Source organism: Somniosus microcephalus, chromosome 6, assembly GCF_052327205.1.
Source record: "Somniosus microcephalus isolate GS21.2 chromosome 6, FLI_Smic_1.0, whole genome shotgun sequence".
Lineage (NCBI taxonomy): Eukaryota > Metazoa > Chordata > Chondrichthyes > Squaliformes > Somniosidae > Somniosus > Somniosus microcephalus.
The window spans coordinates 216,672,886-216,693,664 of record NC_140992.1 but is presented as its reverse complement, the minus strand read 5'-3'; the positions used below and the strand labels follow the sequence as shown (position 1 = coordinate 216,693,664).

Here is a 20,779-nt window from a genome sequence, read left to right as displayed (position 1 = left end):
TACATTTTTTTTTAACGCTACCAATCCCAAAGTGTCATTTGGCAGAAACCAGCAAATCAATTTACTAAATTAATTTTGTGAATGGTTTAAGCTGCTAACTTGAGCCTTTCCATAGACCAAAGAAATTTACTGGTAAAAGTAACATTTATAAGAAACTCATAACAAAATTAAATAAATCAGAATAAAATGCTTAGCGCTACTCATGACGTTGCCTGTACAGTGATCCAGGTCCTTAGAATATGTTTTATTGGCAGGGCCTATTCGCCTATCAGGAGCCTTGGGCTCAATCTCAAGTACTTGTCTTAAGCCTCAATTATTGACTTCGGCTCTGTTGCCCAATTTTTGCTGCAAATGGCTTGATTCCTCCTAATAGGCTACAGTCCATGTTAATCACGGCACGCCTTCCCCTCTTCATTCTCACTTCACCCACTGCCTGCTATATTTCTGGAAACCTGACCATGTTCCCTGCAGTGGCTTGCCTTGATACATCAGAATTGTTTTCAGACCACCCGAACCCTCCCAGGATCCTTTGCAGCCATTCCTGCCTACAGTCCATCTTGACTTGCACAGAGTCGATCATGGTTGGGAGTCATCCTGAAGTGTCAGCCTTAGCTCAGTGGTACCACTCGCACCCAAGTCAAAAGGTTGTAAATTCAAGCTCCACTCCAGAGACTTGCGCACATAATTTAGGCTGCCATTTCAGTGCAGCACTGAGGGAGTGCTATATTGTCAGAAGTACAATTTTTCAGTTCTCCCAGTGTCCTGGTCAACATTTAGCCCTCAACCAACACCACTGAAACAAATGATCTGGTCAACCACCAGCCTAGCCAAAGTGTTTGGCGACCCACCTACTTGCCCAAGTGGTTCTCAGCCAGGGGGACACTTGTCCAGACTGCTTCCTGATTTGTCTGTCACTCACTCCCCAGCCCACCCCAAGTGCTTTCCAGCCAGCCACTCCAAACACCCACATGCTCAGGCAGATAACTTTCCTGCTTATCCTGAGTTCTTCCCATGTTGCCCACTTGCCTGAGTGCTTCATGGTTTGCCAACATGTAAAACATGAGAATGAGAGAGAGAAGGAGAGTGAAAGAGAGAATGAGGTAAAGGAGAGTGAAAGTGTGAGAAGTGAAGGAGAGGAAGAAAGCAAAAAATGAAATTGGGAAGAAATGAAAGATTAAGAGAAACTGCGGATTGAAGAAATAGGGCAAGTGAGTGGAAAGTCAAACAGGAAAGTGAGGAGTGAAAATGGCATAGGCAAAGAGAAACACAAACAGAAGTGAAAGAGGCGAGAAAGAGAAACAAGGAGCAGAAAGTGAGACTTTTTTGCAGGCTTATCAGTGCCAACAATCTTAGCTGAAGGGGGCTTGAGACTGAAGGTTTTTAGTAGGGCTACTGATGATGCATGTTGTCAAGGAAGGACATGTTGCTTAAGCCTCTTGCCCGATTCTTCTGCTTGTCAGCACTGCAGCTGAATTTGTTGCGTACTGGCGCTGCGGTTTTCTTGTATCCTAATTAGGAGCCCTCCAGTTGGAGTCAATTCAAGGGTACAGAGTTTTTGGTGGAAGTCAAAAAATACTGTCAATTTTTGCAATATTCAATTGAAGGAAATTCTGGCTTATCCATAGTTGTCATGTGACATGCATTGTGATGCACTCTGGGTATTGCAATTTCACAGGTGGATAAAAATGACAACATCCGTGGTGCATCTCCAACACTTAGGCTCAAACAAATTTTCATCAAGTCGCTGGTTCCAGACAGAGAGGCAGATAGATCTATGTGTGGAAAACTTGCCGTGTGCATTTCCAACATTAAATAACTAATTTTGTGAATACGTTTAGTGTACTTTTCCATAATTATGTAATTTTTTTGTGTGGTTATGTAATATAAATGTTAGTTCCACTATATATACTCACCTGAGTTAAGAAGGAAAATGATGGTTGAAAGCAATGTGGGTAAGTTATTTGAGCAATTTGGTCGGTTTTGTGGCACTTGCTGGTGAATAGTAGTTATGAAAAAACTTGAAGGGTTTGATTGCTTGATTTTCTGCTGGTTACTTGTTCCTCATTGACTAAATGTGAACAAAACAGACACTTGATTAGTAGCTTTTTACGTAAATACTTATTTTAGCCAATCACTAATTTTAACCTAGTCATACAACATTTTGAGGTGCGATAGCTTTGAAAAGCATGACATAGCGGAAGAGTTCTACACACAAAATATTTTTTAAAGATACATACACTAGTGTTATGCTATGTAATAAAAGACTTTCTCGACCTCAGAATGTCACAAAGCACTTAACAACCAATGAAGTACTTTTGAAGTGTAGTCACTGATGTGATGTAGGAATTGTGGCAGCCAATTTGCACACACCAAGGTCCCACAACAACAACAATAACTTGCATTTATATAGCGCCTTTAACGCAGTAAAATGTCCCATGGCGCTTCATAGGAGTGTTATCAAACAAAATTTGACACTGAGATATTAGGACAGATGACCAATAGCTTGGTCAAAGAGGTAGGTTATAAGGAATTTCTTAAAGGAGAAGAGAGAGGTAGAGAGGCGGAGAGGTTTAGGGAGGGAATACCAGAGGTTAGGGCCTGGGCAACGGAAGACACGGCCACCAAGGGTGGAGCAAATAAAAATCAGGGATGCACAAGAGGCCAGAATTGGAGGAGCACAGAGATCTAAGAGGGGTGTAGGGTTTGAGGAGGGTAGAGAGATAGGAAGGGCGTGGCCATGAAAGGATTTGAAAACAATGATGTGAATTTTAAAACTGAGGCATTGCCGGACCGATAGCCAATGTAGGTCAGCGAGCACTGGGGTGATGAGTGAATAAGGCTTGGTGTGAGTTAGGATACGGGCAGCAGAGTTTTGGATGAGCTCAAGTTTATGAAGGGTGGAAGATGGGAAACTGACCAGGAGAGCATTGGAATAGTCAAATCTAGAGATAACAAGACATGTATGAGGGTTTCAGTAGTGGATAAGCTGAGGCAGGAATGGAGTCGGCTGATGTTACGGAGGTGGAAGTAGGCAGTCTTGGTGATGGAGCGGATATGTGGTTGGTAGCTCATCTCGGAGTCAAATACAACACCAAGGTTGCAAACGGTCTGGTTCAGCCTCAGAAAGTTGCCAGGGATGGAGTCGATGGCTAGGGAATGGAGTTTGTAGCGGGGACCAAAGGCAATGGCTTTGGTCTTTCCAATATTTAGTTGAAGGAAGCTTTTGCTCATCCAGTACTGGATGTCGGACAGTCCGACATATTAAAGATAGTGGAGGGGTCTAGAAAGGTGGTGGTGATGTAGAGCTGGGTATCGTCAGCATACATATGAAACCTGATATCGCGTTTTCAGATGATGTCGCGGAGGGCAGCATGCAGATGAGAAATAGGAGGGGGGCCAAGGATAGGTCCTGGGGGTCTGTAGAGGTAACGGTACGAGAATGGGAAGAGAAGCCTTTGCAGGTAATTTTCTGGCCATGATTATATATATATAAGAATGAAACCAGGTGAGTGCAGACTTCTGGTATTTTTGGGTCTAATTTCTGCAATTCTGTACACTTTCCTTAAAAGTTTAAATTAGTGGCCTTGATGATCATATGTTCATTACCTATGCATCAATTTTATTTCTCACCTCTTTTAAAGCACAGAATATGCAGCAAAACGGCAGGGGAAATGTAATGGATCGGAATAATTACATGCACCTGCAGTTTCTGAGGGACTTCTCCCAATCACCCACCGTAACTTCAGAAGATCAGCACAGAAAAAGCGTAAACGGCCATATCTTCAAGGTTTTTGCTGATCTGCCACCAAAGTTATGCAGACAATCCAGAGACCTCCCATGGAAATTCCAGCCCATAGCATTTAGCAATGCTGGGGGAGAGAAGAAGGAGCGTGGGATTTGTCAGCACAGGTTGGGGATCCTGGGCTTTGGCAGCATTAGGGACAGATTGTCTTCGGGTTTGGCAGAACTTGAGTGGATGTCCTGTGGGTGATGGGGGGGGGTCTTGTTCTTCAGTGTCATGGTGGGGGTGGGGGCATTCTTGGGGTTTGAACATACTAACATATCAAAATGAACAGGAAAAGACCCAATGGTCTATCTAGCCTGTCCCATATAGTTATGATGACTAGTGCTGTCAAACCTCAGAGCCCAAACTGCAGTTTTGCCAAAGCTCAGAATCACCCCCTTGCTACCAAAATCCAAGACCCTCTCATCCTCACCCCATTCTGCAAAAACTTAGGTCCCCAATGTTCCATCTAAATTGTTTTTGTAGTGCGCGACCTGTTTATTTCAATGCGTGATCCCTTTAAATTTCTGCACAGGTACGGTATTTCAAATGGGAAAGCTTGTGAGCGGCCTGCACCGTACCTTGCAGATTACTGCGCGGCTGCACAAACGCGCAACTTAGAGGGAACACCATCTCCAATATAGTTTTGCCAAACCCCAGAATTACCAGCAGTTCTATCAAATCCCACAATCATCGCTGCCCCATGCTACTAAATGCCAGATACCTACCTCCATCCTGTTACCCCTTGCTGTATATCCTGAGTTTTACATAGGTAAAGATTTATATCTAGGTAAATATTTATATATAGAATACCATGTAATTTAAAAAAAATTGTAGTTTCACTTATTCAGTCATTGTAAATCAGCAACCTTTATAATGTTACATTGTATAAAATATCCAGTTACAAGCCTAAATATTAATTAACTAAGCCATACTGACATGCAAGTTAGCCATATACACAGATGCAAGTTTTTATTCAGGTTTTTTCCTGGTTTTTATGTCACACATGGTTCACATTGGCTGCAGTGTAAATTCAGCATTGTTTTGATAAACTTGTAAATGTAAATATGATACAAGATACTTGAACAATAAGTGTTTGAAGCTCCATCTAAGTAAGCAATGAAATCAAAATCACCACAAAGCTGAAATAACAGTTCAGCTTTAACTATTTTGCTATAAAGCCACAAGAAAATAACTCCAGACACATTTGCCATCATTGAAAATTGTGCTGATTTATTTTCTAATGACTTTACATTAAAGTTGAATCTTGAATTGTTCTTGAGGAAAATTATCTAATAACCTAAAAAGACTACTTATCCCTATTTCTCTAGACTATTATCTTTCCCTCACCTCCATCCTCACTTCTTTCTCTCCAGCCTTCAGAGTACAAATGGAGTGTAATAATAGTGATTTTAGTCATGCCATTTTAGGTAATATTTTATGTCGCAAAAATTTTAAACAATCATCAGCTACTTCTAAGACGTTTCTAATATTTTTTCATAGTTTTGAAAGTGCTGTAAAGTAAGCCTCTAGATGCCACAATATGCAATAAAAATAAATACTCACCTAGCTTAATTAAGGTCAGCCAAAATGAATTTGTAAAGGGAAAGATGTGTCTAATAAATGTTATAGAGTTCTTCAAGGAAATAACAGATTGTATTGATAAAGAAATGTTATGGATGTTGTGTATCTCGATTTTCAAAAGATATTTGATAACCGTCTGTGTTTCCCCATTCGAATTTGTGTGTGTGTGTGTGTGTGTGTGTGTGTGTGTGTGTGTGTGTGTGTGTTTGTGTTTTTTTGGTTTGTTTTACACTCATCTCTCTCTCACACACACACACTTTCCTGATTATAACATACTTTCAGTTTGTCTGACTCTTTTTCTCACTGTGTCTCTCACATTCATCTGTATGTCTGACAATGACTCTGAATAGCTCTCACAAATAATTCTTTAGTGATGTATTCACCAACATAGGAGGCAACACATTGTAGGTTGCAAGAGGCTTTCAGAGAGGTGCTGCAACATGCACAAGTGAGACAGAAGCTGGGTGGATGGTCAGACCAGGAGGGACTGGGGAGAGGTTGCGGGTGAGAGGTGCAGAAAATGGGAGGGTAGGCTGAGCCTAGGCATAATTGAGGGGAATGGAGGTGCTTTGGGCCTTGGGAGTACTCGAGTGAAGGGAAGGAGCTAGAGCTTGAGCCTATTAATAAGATGGATTATGAGGCCTGGGGCAGTGGGTAAGGTATGGGGAGTACCCAGGGAAGAGTAAAAGCACTGAAAGCAGATTTAGAGACTGGAAGTACTCAGGACGGAGATGGGAGATCTGGAAGAACTGGAGGTGGCACCAGAGTCACGGGGAATCTGGGGACTGGAAACATTTGGAAAAGGGGCTATTAAAGCAGTGAGGTGCCAGGTTGAATTTCGGAGTACTTAGAGGGACTAGAAGCTGGAAGGAATGAGGGGATGATACTGGCTTAGGAGATGGTGGAGAGGAGACACAGGCTCAGGCCCCAAGTACAGACCAAGGTCTGGGGGGGGGGGGGGGGGGTCATGGAAAGGGCCAGAGGTGTCACTCAGCAGCACGGAAGAGGCACCAATGGTTCTTAGAGCATGATTAAAATGCAGCCATCGGGTCTCTTGGCAAGAAGGGAAAAGATAGGTAGGGAGAGCATGGCTGCGGAGAAGAAAGGTAGGCCTATTGGAAGGTGGAATGGGTGAGTTTATAGGTAGGTTCTATGATTTCTCCACCCTGCCACACATATACACATATGCAATTCTTGACTTTTTTGCATAATAAATGTTAAGTTTAACAGTATTTGAGAGGGGTGGGTGGGAAACCAAGATGGGTACTGAAAGCACTTCTAACATTTTTTTCAAGGATTTGATTGGCTGCTTTTGTGATGGTTGCTAGCTGTTCGCTGGTCGCTTTTAAGTTAATGAAAATGTTTTGAGAGAGAGATTTAGTGATTTTTTTTAATAGCTTGTGGTTTTTAATTCAGTGCTTTTTTAATGAATTAGCTATGAGTCAATCAGCATGTTTTGTGAACTACAGACTTTTCCACAATCTACAGACACTGGTCATACACAAAACCTTTAGGTAGATTTTCAATTTTTCCCCCATATTTGAAAAGTAGTTTTCACAATTCCTAACATTCCCTCTCTTCCCTGACACGCACCACTCCTTACAACCAGTAGAGTGACAAATATTCCCAGTCAGTACCATTTTTAAACTGGTCACTAAGAAGTGCAAGAGAGGTTGACTTGCCCTCCAATGTTTCTTAACTCTCTCTAAGGAAGCACCTTTTTGTCCTCAGAAATCTGGGCTGAGATCAGAAATTCACTATTCCAGGACTCACACGGGAACATCTGCATCCTACCAAGATATGGCACAGTGTATCAGTATATTAATGAGCCACCAACCCATCATGTATTATTTTTATCTGAATGCTTTCAGCTCATCATATCTGGGTAACAGTAAAAATATTAGTAACAAGTTATTAAAGTAATTTTATTTAAAGTCATGGCTAAGTGTTAAATATTGTTTAACAATATCTTAATTTTCAGCCGTTAAGTACAAACAACTCCCCCAATTGCCAAGTAGGGAAATACACTACCTGTGTGCTGCTGTGTTATATTGACCGGAAGGTTCCATGTCTGTGCTACGTTAACTGATCTCACCCAGGTAAATGCTGAGGGTGCTGCAAATTGGACTCAATGCCTTGGAGCTAGAAAGGGAAACATTACCTGAGGTTTCCACTTCTGATCACTATCCAGTGACATTTGTTGTATACTTTACATGTGTGAATATCAGATAACAGGAGGATTGGGTTTAGCTAGGCTGGGCTGTGTTGCATCTTTAGTCAAGTAGCTTACTGACACTTACTGCCCAGTCTCATAAATTAATAATAGCCACTTGAGCGAGTGTGATTAAGCATCTTCAGAAAAAGAGAGGAGAAAATTAAAGAGGACAAAAAAAACAAAGAAAAATGAATAAATGTATTTTCTGTAAGGACATAGCACAACAGTCCAGTGGCTCATACTAATGAGGTTATAATCTCATATGATGAGCAATTTCTTATTAAATGCTGCCAAATTACGTGACCTTACATTTGTGTGAATGATTTCATTTACTGTCGGCAGAGTACCAAAGGGCAACTGTGTTATAATTCAACACAGAGGTTGTAAAAACCTGACGTACTAAATGTGACAATGCTTTGGAAGAAGTTAGCATAAAATGAGAGTGAAAGGTTAGTCTGCTGTCAAAAAGCTGATCCACACGCCCTAATTACAGAGAATTGTCTTCAAAAAAACCTGACAAATGTTAGGCCAAATAAAATGTTGTCTAATTAACTAATGCATACAAGACTTCAAAGTTAAACATCATAGTGACCAACTTAAATAAAAGAGCCTGTGAATTATCAGTCAATACAAACTTCCAATCTCAGCTGACTGCTACAAGGTTATACGGTTTCATTTCCATGCGTCTATCCTTTTACTGCACTGTGTACAATTTACAGAAAAAGTCGACATGGTAAACAGTTTCACACAATGAGGTGTGAAGGCTGATAGAACTGTATTCAATGGTTCTGAATTCCCCTGATGAACTGCCAGAAGTCGTTATGAATGGACCAGCTGATGGGTTGATGACTGATAAAGGCAAAACAAACAGCATTGGTAATTTGAGAAAACATATGCTACTATGACAACGGAAGGCACAGAGTGACAGTTCCTTAGATTGGAATTTAAAAAAATAATATTCACTATTTATGCATTTTTCATATATCTTACAATAATGTAATTATAGCGATCTCTAAAAATTACCTTGGAAGATCTGCTTGTCTACCAAGTGTCTTTTTTTAAAGCAATACTGAAGTCCTAGTATTTTTCTCCCAAGATCTGTACAAGAACCTCACTTTAGGTCAAACAATATGACAAGATTATAAATGTACAGTTTATTTAAAGACTATTCATATGCACAAAAGGCTCCAATTAGCTCCCACACAGATTATTTCCCAATATTTTTCCAAGTAAACTAAAAGGTTGTGAGATTTTCATAAAATAAGATAAATTATCAAATTTCATAAGAAATATTAATTCCATATAAACCATGATGGGAATAATGCTACATTTATTTATAAAATATATCACCTGGTTCTGGCCAGTTTAATTTCATATTTTAATATTTCACATGAATAAAATATATGCAAATAGATTAGGGAGTCATTGGGGTCAAAGTATTTGATTACATCTTATTAGGAGTGAAAAACCCTCAACAATAAATTGCTGCTTGTGGTTGATTTCTCATTACCGCATAAATACTTCCAAGTGCGATTTCTGTTCAGATTTTTAAATGGTTATTTTTGTTAATTAAAATGAATTAGGAGTTAAAATTGCTTGATTAACTTAAAGAAACTTGTTCAAATGCTGGCACCTTGAAAAGATGATATCTTTTATTTATAATAATACTTTTTTTTATATCAATCAATTGAACTTTTCTATTTCAATCCAATTTTTCAGAGCAATTGTGAAAGATACCCGATAAGCTCCTTTGTTCGTAACAAGCAGTTAGTATGGTGACATCTTTAGATAAAACAATTCAATTCGGCTTGGTTGTACGGAAAACAGAAAACTGAGATAGTTCTGTAATTGTGCTTTAACTGCATCTAAAAGACATATTGTGTCCAAACCAAATACAGCTCCACAGTTAATTTAGTGAATGAATCCCTCAGGGTCTTCAGCCATCCACCACTACAGCTCATTAGAGCCCAATATCCGACTTTTCATGTTGTATCAGTGGAAGCACTTATGCTCAAAATGTAATTAAACTTAAAACAAACAAGATCTTTTTGACGTCTATGTTTTTACTGACAACAGCATGAACTGATGTCATGTTAGTTGGTGAGAGCTTCATGTTTCGGCCACTTAAGGTAAGACATTTGGCCAACTGTTCATCCTATTTGCAATTAGAAATCTCAGTACTTTTGGTAATGCATTACATTTGGGAATTAACCGCGCAGATCTCTTACCAGCAAATAATGTGGTAAAGCTTGCCATCCAATGAAACGTCTTATTGAAATAGCCCAGACTGTTTCCCTTGTCACAGCTGTCATTACAGCCATTTGCACTTACAGTAAATCCCTTTCATTACTGAAATAGAAATTTGTGTCTTAGTACTGCTACATTACTAATGCTAAATATTTAATTCCCCCGTGTGCCAATTATGGTTGAGTACTGGCAACACTGATTCTAGATTTTAATAACAACTAACTGCAATATGAGCATTTTTCAATTAATTAAACAGTGTACGAGTAACCTCTCATCATTTTGGCCTCCAAGACCCTGACTAATTTATGCTGGATAAAACATTTCCAAATCAACCGTTACTACATTACATTTTCTTGTATTTCAGTAAATTACTTTTTTGTCTCTGCTTTAAAACAAGAGAAAGGATGTTTCAGAAAAGCACAGCCACAAACTAATTTGCACACTTGCAACTTTCCTTGTACTGATTACTATACAAAGGAATGAAAAGTTAAAATAAAAATCTTCCCACAAAAAAATGTAGATACAATCCAAATAAAAATGTAACTGTAAAAGTACTATAATGCAAATAGTTTTATTTGAATTATCAGGGCAAAAGTAATTAACCAGTTGTGCAGGCATTAGTATTGGAATACAAATCAATTTCTGTAGGTTTGTAAACTGTAATTGGCAAAGTAAGTGTTTTACTCAATCACGGTTAAACACTTACGAAGACTAACCTACAGTGCAGTGTTCAAATTCTGCCTTTCACACAATTCTGATTGATACATTAAAAAATAGCTCTCAACATTAACCTTATTAAATTCTGATATAGACGCACTTTTCAAATGACCATTTCAAAGTAGAACCAGTTCATATCCCACAAAGCACTGCAACATATGTTGAGTGGAGGCTGTGATGATTCACATGCGCGCATGAGATATTGCAACTGTTGTAAACCACATGCTGTTTGTGCAGCAGCATTCCAGATTAAATCAAAGCCTCTCTGAATGAGTGCTATACAAATGGAATATAGACTGAAAATTAAGTTGTGTGATTCCAACCTAGTGCCCCAAAATTTAATCATAGTATAAATGGCACCAAAAGATGGGCAGCAATGTGGCCTGCATCCATGTACACTGTTGTTTTTAATCATTTATAGTATGTTACCACCATTTTATCTCCTTTCACGGCCGTCCCACTGCCACACTTCAGCAAAAAGGACAAGGTAGTCTGAATTATGGAGATCAATGCAGCATCCATATTTGCCACTCCCGATCACTTGACAGGAAGTAAAAATCCTGGGGCAGGAAAGGTCTCGGTTGCCATCTCTTGAGATAGAGTGGTCCACTATTACAAAGCACTCTACTTAGCAAGCCAGCTGAGAAAAAGTAATCAAAGTTTGAACATCTGTCACAGCTTAGATGCAAACTCACACATCCTTTGCATGGCAGTTCAATGCTGCTGGAACTTCTGTTCTCCATAAACCTTTTAAATATGTAATTTCATTTACATTTGATTTGGACCCAAAACTCTTTGGATTGCCAAAAAACATGGTGAAACTTTGGTAACGGGGTAGAGTCCAATCTAATTCATGATTTGAAGGTTAAGTAACTGGATGGCAGCCATGAAAAGTTCACAACCAGATATTACACAACTTTAATTCTGCATTGGCCATTACTCAAACTGCTTCCACACTAAGGTTGCATTTTGTCAGTTTTGAAGAGGGTGCAAGATAGAGTGCCTTAACACAGCAGAGTTGTCCACCAGAACAACAAGGTAAAACTGACATTGAACAGCATGCCAATCTGCAAGTGTTCATTTTTCACTGCTGATCCGGGAGACATCCGCAGGTTAAAATGTCTTTTCGTCCCCAGTTACAGAGTCAGTGTCACCAGCTATAAAAAAAAAATCTCCCCATTTCTCTTAAATGCACTGGCTCACATTACAGCATGATTCTACATACACGGACAGCCCTCTGGTCTAAGCAGCTAAGCTTCAAGTGTAAGTCTGGATAGCGAGTGTCGGCAGGCTATATCTGCATGTGCATTTTCAAATGGAAAGAAACACGAATCCTGGCTGATTTTACTCCTCCGCAGCCCAGGAACACCTAGGTCAATCATTGTGTCCTACCATTGCACTGGCTGAGACCAACAAACTCAGAATCAAACCCAAGGCCCTCCTGCCTGTACCGTTTTATACCAGACCAGACAGTGGAGTAGAGTTTCCGATTTGGGCACAATCAGCAATTCCGGCATAAATTGCATCCAAAATTGCAGCCATTTTAAAAAGTGCTTCCCTCCCCTCACCAAGTTGCCGTTCAAACTCATTTGCATATCACCAAATGCAAAATCTGCCATGCACCAGTGCAATTGGGCAGCGTTTAAAAACGTGATTTAAAAAAAAATTGCTTTAAAAAATATTCCTTGATATAATTAAAAGTGGTAACTTGGTAAAGTTTGATTAATACAGCTGAAAATGGGTTTATCACAAAAAAGCATTTTAAATCACAGTGTCAATCCACCACGTGAGTAACCCGATTTTAAATTACTAAAAATGGCTTTAAAAAAATATCCAAAGCTATTTTCTAGTTATATTGAGGTACAGTAGTCAGTTCCTTAGTAAATCTAAAAACATCTTCATTCAAAACGTACCTGTTCGTGTCCTTGTGCTCAAAAGATCCAGCTTAATTTTGGGAGCCTCTTTGAAGGCCTGCAAACTAATGCAATTAGCGGAAACTCCCAATGGTGATTAATTCACCTTGGGGGTGGGTGGAGCCTGCTTCTTGTGCGATGTTTTTAAAACTAGCACAAAAGATCGTGGAAACTCGAGTTGTGCTTAAAATTCCGCGATCTTTTGCGCCGGTTATGTCGATATTGGGTGCATTGCGCTGAAGAAACCAGCGCAATCGAGCGGACACTCCAGGCCAGTGCATTTACTTTTTAGCCAGTGTGATAGCCAAGTGCCCTCAAAAAGGTAAGTTATAAAGAATTATGATGAACTTTATATATTAGTTGTTTTCTCCAAGAAAACAGGTTGATCCCATTCATTATAATGGTGGGCCAGGTGGAGACGGCTCATTGGATACATCCTTCCAAATGACTGTCTTCTGGTTAGAAGAACTAACACAGCAGTTTCCAAGAGGTTGGTTTTGATCTTCTACAATGAGGAATATTTCCTTTCCAGTAGAAAACAGTTTGAACTATTTTTTCGAAAAAGTCAGCAGGGTACTTTATATTAACAGTATTTTCTCTCACCCCACCCCCCTCCATCCCAATAGAGCATTGTTCCTGCTGTAAGGAGGTTATGTGAAAGTGAAAGAGCTTTTAAATGACATAACTACGTAAAAAAGATACTTTGGGGAAGGTTTTTTCTCCAAACCCAATTTTCCTTTTTAAGTTCAATCTTCTGTATGATCAGCAAGGTAAACTAGTACTTGGTAACATATGCCGGTTACCCATAGTAAGGGCTTTCTTTAGATTATTGGGGCAATTTTTGGAGTACCTTTTGCTATCTGTTCATAATACTATAATGCACTGTAAAAACATTGCCTATTTTTCTTGCTGGAGATCAATAAAATTACCATCTATAAAATAAACAGCAAATGCAAGTTTACACTATGGAGTGGCAGTTATTTTTGTATTTGAATATAGATTTTAGCTTTTGAGGCTTTTTCCACAACTAAAAATTCAAGTATTAACCTACTCGGTTATCATAATTCTAATCTTGTATTTTCAGCAGGAGACTTCCTTTCACCATAAAATTACTAATTAAAAGGGAAGGCTTTCTGGTAAGGACAGAGTTAATGTAACTAAAAATGTCACAATCTTTTTAGTAAAAATGACCTGTCCTTAACTAGTAAAAGTACCATAATTGGATAAATAATTAGATGACTTTCTTCGTGACAACAGTTCCTTCATATGCTTTAAATGATCTTGTTAGTAGATTCCACATTACTTTTCTCATTAACATTTGAAAGGTTTCAAATGCAAATCTGCTCAATGGAATAATTACTGGACCTACACATTTACCCAAACAAGATTTTCTTGGGTGAAGAAATGACAGCTGGCTGATTGGCTGACAGCATACAATTGTTGCAAGTACAGATCAGAAGGTTTAGACATGCCGTCCTTTAGGAATTCTAGGCTGTGACGGATGAGAAACATACACTTCAAGCTGTTTTCCAGACAAAAATGCTATAATGGCTATTTTAACTTCAAAATAAACATCCTTAATTAGAATTTCTGCACTGGTATTCAACATTATTACATCAGTACCACTAAGTTCACCACTATGCAACAGAATTTAGAATAAAATTCTGAATCAGAAGTTCTGTATTGTACGGGGTACCTGTTGATATTTTAGAAAAGAAACAAAAACGTAGAAAAATAATTGTTAAATAATATTTCAAAAGTAAAATTAAACATTTTTTCCAGAACAAAGCACTATTTTAGTGTGATTTTCTATGTTTGTACAAAATACCATTGCTTGTGCTAGTTCTAACATTCTTTTTCAGGGTTGATCAAATTTAAAACTACTCAGAAATCTGACAAGTCCTCCTTTGAGTGAAGCTGCTCGTGTTTTCTTAACTGGCGGTTTCCAAAATATTGAGAAGTAGCTTAGATTCTCATGTCTGCAAAATCCTATAGTGGTGCTGAAAGACAAGAAAGTACAAGTCAAGTCACCTAATGCTAAGCTGTGAAAAGCAAACCCTTGGTAAAGTAATTACACGCAACACTGCTCCAGAACCGATTTGTCAGAGTTGCCTGTTAAAACTGTACTTACCAATGTAAATATGGTTGAGCTTAACACAGCTTCTACTGATACTTCATAATTCCACCCTCTTGGGGGTGGGGGGAGGGGGGGGGTTGGGGGAGGCGGTTACTTGTTAGATAATAACATTTGCATTAGGCACTATCCACCAGTAAACGACTCTAGCAGTCATTTGATGATTTCCTTAATATGCCTATAAATTTATGTTGACAAGTCCTACTAAAACCACATCAATTTCCCTTTGATGTTCTTACCTAACCCTCCCTCTAATGACATGCATTAAGCCACAGTACCTATTTGTAACACAGATGTTTTGATATGCGAACAGCAAGCAATTACAAATGGAACTGATCATGATACAGTGAAGTCTGCTGAAATGAATCATCCTAGTTAAAGAAATCAAACAGAAAACCCAATACAAAATTATTCAGTTCTGTCTGCTATTCAACTGCACATCACACAACAAACATGCAGCAAGTAACATAACAGGAGAAACATTGCATCGGACATACGTACAATTGCTGCTATTGCAAATAAAATACAAAATGCAAAATCAGTGTGTGATAACAATGGACATTTAATTTCTTAGGTAAAAGACAACTGCAGCTAAGAATCCAGTCCCCAAATCCCGAGTGATTAGGCAAATTGAATAAACTGGGCCAAAAACAAACTTTGCCTTGGAATCAACACTGTTGGAAGATTTTGAAATTCCTGAACCCAGATGCTCAGCAATGCCACAAAGCACTTTTAGGAGGAAAATGAATAATTTCATTTATGCTAAGCTATGTATGAATTCAGTAAAGTCTATTTGTAAAGCTCAACACCCCTACTTTTATTAGAATATTACAAAAGTGCAGCCTTAAAATTAGACTTCAAGGACCCTAATCCTTAAGTTAGCACAAGCTTTGATATGATCTTTAAAATAAATTCTCAAACTACTTCATACACCAATAGGAATCTGCTACAAACCACACCCAAGAACTAGGCACTAACATTTCTGTAGCTGTGGATCAGATGTCAGAACTTCAATTAGAAATTGACTGATGATGGAGATCAAGAAAGACTGTAAGTAAAAGTTAATGATTGAAAAAGTCTTCCCTGGTGGCTAAGTGGGTAAATGTGAAGCTTTGTGTGCTGCAAAGCTTAAAGACTAGAAAATCCAGCTTTGATTTTCAGTTTGTGCCAGAGCAGCAGTTGGGATGCTGCTATTGTCAGTGAGTTAGAGAGGGAAAAAAGGCTAGAATTTGCACTCCGATTACTATCCAGTAACTCCTCATGGTAAGTGAATGTCTGGTTATTCGGCAACGGCAAGATCAGACCCGGCTTGGATTTCTCCATTAGGGAATAGCCTCCCAAAACTCACAATCTTGGCTTACACATGAAGGTGACTGCTTGGGTGTCACAGTGCTGTTAGCAGCCATAGAACCAGGAGGGGGTGGATGTTTAGGCTAGTGGATGAAGTGCTGATTAAGCAGATTGCGTTGTCTTGGATGGTGTCGAGCTTCTTGAGTATTGTTCCAACTGCACCCATCCAGGCAAGTGGAGATTATTCCATCACACTCCTGACTTGTGCCTTATAGATGGTGGAGGGGGTTTGGGGAGTCTGAAGGTGAGCCAATCGCCACAAATTACCCAACCTCTGACCTGCTGTAGTAGCTATGGCATTTACGTGGCTGAGTTTCTGGTCAACGGTGAGCCACAAGATGTTGATGGTGGGGAACTCGGTGATGGTTAGGCCAACTCCTGTTGGAAATTTCCTCGCACTTAAGTGGAAAGTAATATTTGTGCCACACATCAGCCCAAGTCTGGATGTTGTCCAGGTCTTGCTGCACGCGGGCATGGACTGCTTCATTTTCGGAGGAACTGCGAATGAAATTAAATACTGTGCAATCATCAGTTAACAGCCCCACTTCTGACCTTATGATAAGAGGAAAGTTCATTGATGAAGCAGCTGAAGATAGTTAGGCCTAGGACTCTGCCCTGAGGAACTCCTGCAGTGTTGTTCTGGGGCTGAGATGATTTACCTCCAACAACCACAACTATAATCATCTTCCTTTGTGCTAGGTATGATCTCCCTGCTTCCCATTGGCTTCAATTTTACTAGGGCTCCTTGATGCCACACTTGGTCAAATGCTGCCTTGATGTCAAGGGCAGTCACTCTCACCTCACCTATGGGCAAAGCATAGTCAGAAACAGTGTGGAAGAAGGATGGGTGTTAGTCATGAAGAATCAAAGTATCAGAAAGATCATACCAAAGGTAGGCAGTCCTAATTTCTCCCTCACTTGTTTATTATCCAAATGCCTTAGGATTGGGTCACACAAATGGTGAAACATGAGGATAGGCTGCCTTTGACTTGATTTTCAGGAATGTATAAAGGAGAAATGCATTAAAAGAATTGCTCCGTACAACAACTTACAAATGAAGTTGTGCACAAATCTTCTGTTATTTGCCCATAATGTGGCCTTGAATGAATTCTCAGTTTACCTCACAATTATCAATCTACCATTTTACAAAATATTGGCCCAGATTTCGTGGTTAGCAGCAAAGTGACGGCACTCGCTGCTGACCTCGAAGACAGCTGCCCACAAAGATCTAGCGATCTCTGTGGCGGCAATTTCACCTTTCCCGATGTTAGTTTAATTCTGGCACCAATTGTAGGGGATCTCCAGCGTCCAACAACAGTGATGTCATCAAGCAGACTAAGCAGCCAATCACATTGAAGAATTCTCACAGACAGCAAACCAGGAAGTAAAATGCACTGATTATCCTTCACTTTTTATAAATTTTACAGAGATCGAAATAAAGATTGGGACATACACATGGGATTAAGATAGAAGCTGAAATAACAAACAAACTTAAAAAAAATATTAAACACCTATGGAATTTTTATCATAATGGAAAAATTTGACATTCCACAAATATAAAATTAGATTTTCAGGGCCAAAGAGGTTGTTCAGCAGTAGTTATGACTTAGTATGCCATTAAAAGGGGAAGCTATCGTCAGTTCAGTGATTTCAAAAGATTGACGTCCGCAAGGACTTCAACAGCGCACCCTGTGAAGCAGCAGGAAATCACTGACAGCAACTTCTGGATTTTTGCTTTTTACTGCGCATGTGCGGACACCAGAAGTTGCTGTCAGTTTCACAGACTAATGACGGCGAACACTGACAGTTTTGCCATCATTACAACCACAAAAATCTGGGCCACTGACATACATTGCTTAACCCATCTACTAATAACATCGCTTGGTCATTGGAGGAGTTACTTAACATTTTATCAAATTAAACTTATGTCTATATTTAACAGATTTTCAATCCAGTTGGTATATAATGCTGCAGCTCGAAAGACATTCACACAGTGTAATCCACAATCAATGGCTGAGGAATTAGTGCTAAAAGAAATTAGTGGAAAAAATTTGGACACAGAAATTCCTTGAGAAAAATGGAAATGAGGCAATGTTAGTTAGCCAAATCCAGTACCAACTAAAATTTCATGGATCTACCATGACAGCTTGATGCCCACTAGCTCAAGGTAAAAAAATTTTAAAGGAAATATGATCCAAAGTTCTAAAATATACTCTGAGCACTGACCAAGAAGATATGTATAACGCTGTATATGTTGCAAGCAAGACATGAAATTAGAATAATCTTTTTTTCTCTCAGAGTTTGGTATGTGTATAGCAAACTCCCAGATAAAGCAATTAATGAAAAGTTAATACATTAAAAAAACAGCTGCATGAATATTTTGAGGGATAAAACTGAGTGTTATAAACACAAGTACAAAGCAGGATACATCAATGGGAATATATTCTGTAATATATAATGCAATATGTAACATTAGCTAAGAATTTTTTATTTTTACTTGCTTCCCTTTAGGAAACAGAAAAAAAAAATTTTTAGGACTTTTTCTCACAAAATTACTGTAGCAAGTATGGGTAGAGTTGACCAGATTGAGCATGGTCTATTGAAGCCACAGGCTGATGGGCCGAAAGAATATAAAGTATGGAACGGAAATATCATAGCACACTGGAAAGCTAGGAGTATTTTAATTTAAGAAATTTTATACAAAAATCATACAAGGTTGAAGGAGTCCACATAACTTTGCAAAGAACAAGATTAAGATGTCCTAACAATATTCGGTTTGGACAGGGTGACTAATCTTCTAGAGCCCTTTCATGAATTTCAACATCAATGGATTTTCTATCTACAAGGATGTGAAAGGTTGCAATGAAGTCTAATGCAATACAGGAGTGGAAGCAGACAGGAGTGGAAGCAGATGAAGGCAATGAACTCTAATGCAAAATATAAGTTAAAGAAGATCAAGACTCTCTAGTGATTCAAACAATATAAAACTTCTGGAGGTATGTTGTCCCAATGATTTCCCCTCAATGGATGTTAAGTCATATTAAATTACTTGAATATGAACAAATAAAAACCTTAAATCATAGGCTGGTAAACTGGCAGGATGAAAACCTCCTGTTTGCCGCCCATAGGGTTCTATGTGAAAGGAGTTTGGAAAATCTCAATCTAGTTCCTATTGGTCATTGGTCTACAGCACAAAACTGCACTAATTCAGCACTAATCGGCAATGTCAATCAAACAGGCCAAAGGATTGATGGTGTGGGAAATAGAAAAACATATGCAGTACGGGATGTTCTTCCGAGGTTGGGATGAAGCACTTTGTTGGGGCAGAGCATTCTTCTGCATCCAAGTGTACTATACCTGAATTGGAGATGCTGAAACTGGGTGCCTGAAATCAAAAAAGTGTTCCATTCCCCAGCACGAACATCCCTCAATAGAGGAAAGAAAAAAAAAGAGTCCCATTTACAAACCATTCAATTAACCCTTTTTCCAACATAGGTAGACTTCAAAAGAAGTATGGATGTTTCTTTTTGACTAAGAAACAATCTCAGGCAGAAATTTTAAGGACTAACAAAGATCAATCATTTATCCATATCAAATTAGTTAGGCTCAACCAACTGAGTTCTGGATGCTGGGCAGTCCATGTGACTTTGTGTCTTCTATATCAATTTTCTAATTCCAGGAGACCTAACCGCAAAATTTTGGACTGTGTGCCCCTCATCTGTTGCTATCTTTCCTCAGCTGACTGGTTCTAGAGCTGGAAGTGCTACAACCAGTTGCACTTGATATTATTTACATATATACTCACTCAACTACTCATGGATGAACAGTTTTAAAAAATCCTTTAAAAATATGTTTAAATCGAAAATGTGCCTTTTTAGTCCAGTGGTTTCTGAAAAATATCTCAGATGGAAATTGCTGATCTCAAGGGTACTGTATGAGGAATGTGCTAAGATGAAGTAAAGAGCATCCCAAAAAAGAGAAAGAGAGAGAATCAACTTGCATCACTCCAGCATACTTTCTAGCAGACACCTTAAGAATGACAGAAGTCATGGACCAAGCCACCCGCCCCTTTTCTCAGCCGGGGAAATAGTGCAGAGCAAAAAAAACACAATTGGGAGAAGATGATATTTAAAACAAATTTAAATTCTATTTCCACAGTACCTACATCATCAGCCACTATTTTTTTTTTTTTAATCAGAGATCATGTATTGTTACTGAAGGTACGTACAATTGCTTTTTTGCCATATCGATGTGGTTTATGCCAGTGGCGCTGCACTTTTTCACTGTTGTATGCAATTGAATCCTACCCCCTCCAAGTGACTAATAAAGTATTTGAAAAGATACATACATGTTTTTATTCTTACAAAATGAACCATGCAGCTAAAAATTCATATTAGCACAAAAACCGATGAGTGAAATAAAGGGGATCAATCACCTCTTAAAAGGGCCGAGAGGCAGATCCCATAACTTACTGGCTAGTGTGAAAACAGAAACACCATTGTGCTTGTAATAGTCCTCATTAGAACTAAATAAAACTTAAATTAATAATAAAAAAACATTTAATTATGAGTGTTATAAATAGAATATGTAACAAAGGTCAGGTCAGTGAATTATGATTTTTAATTCCACTCTTGAGACAGGCAATAATTTATTTGAACTGTTGTTGGTCATAAGTTATCAGGTCTGCCTCATTTGTGGAAGTAAAAATGTCTCATTGCCCTCTGTAGCATGACCTCAATATACTGGTTTTAAGTTTCACTTAGTTAATGGTATGAATATATAATTATAAAAGTTTCACTTAACCAAATCATATAATGCTCTAACTCAATAAGTAA

At 38.8% G+C, this 20,779-nt stretch overlaps 1 protein-coding gene across 11 annotated transcripts in view; it reads right to left on the bottom strand.

The window, feature by feature from the left end:
• The window catches only part of LOC147116456 (retrovirus-related Pol polyprotein from transposon 17.6), a 614,807-nt gene that overhangs the window by 526,802 nt on the left and 67,226 nt on the right, over window positions 1-20,779 (bottom strand). For 5 of the 11 annotated variants that reach the window (XM_085991409.1, XM_085991405.1, XM_085991408.1 and 2 more), the window contains one exon: window positions 1,914-2,068. The exons of the other annotated variants lie outside the window; for them this stretch is intronic. The gene's annotated coding sequence lies outside the window, so the exon portion shown is untranslated. The remainder of the gene's footprint in view (window positions 1-1,913; window positions 2,069-20,779) is intronic. 11 annotated transcript variants of the gene reach the window in all.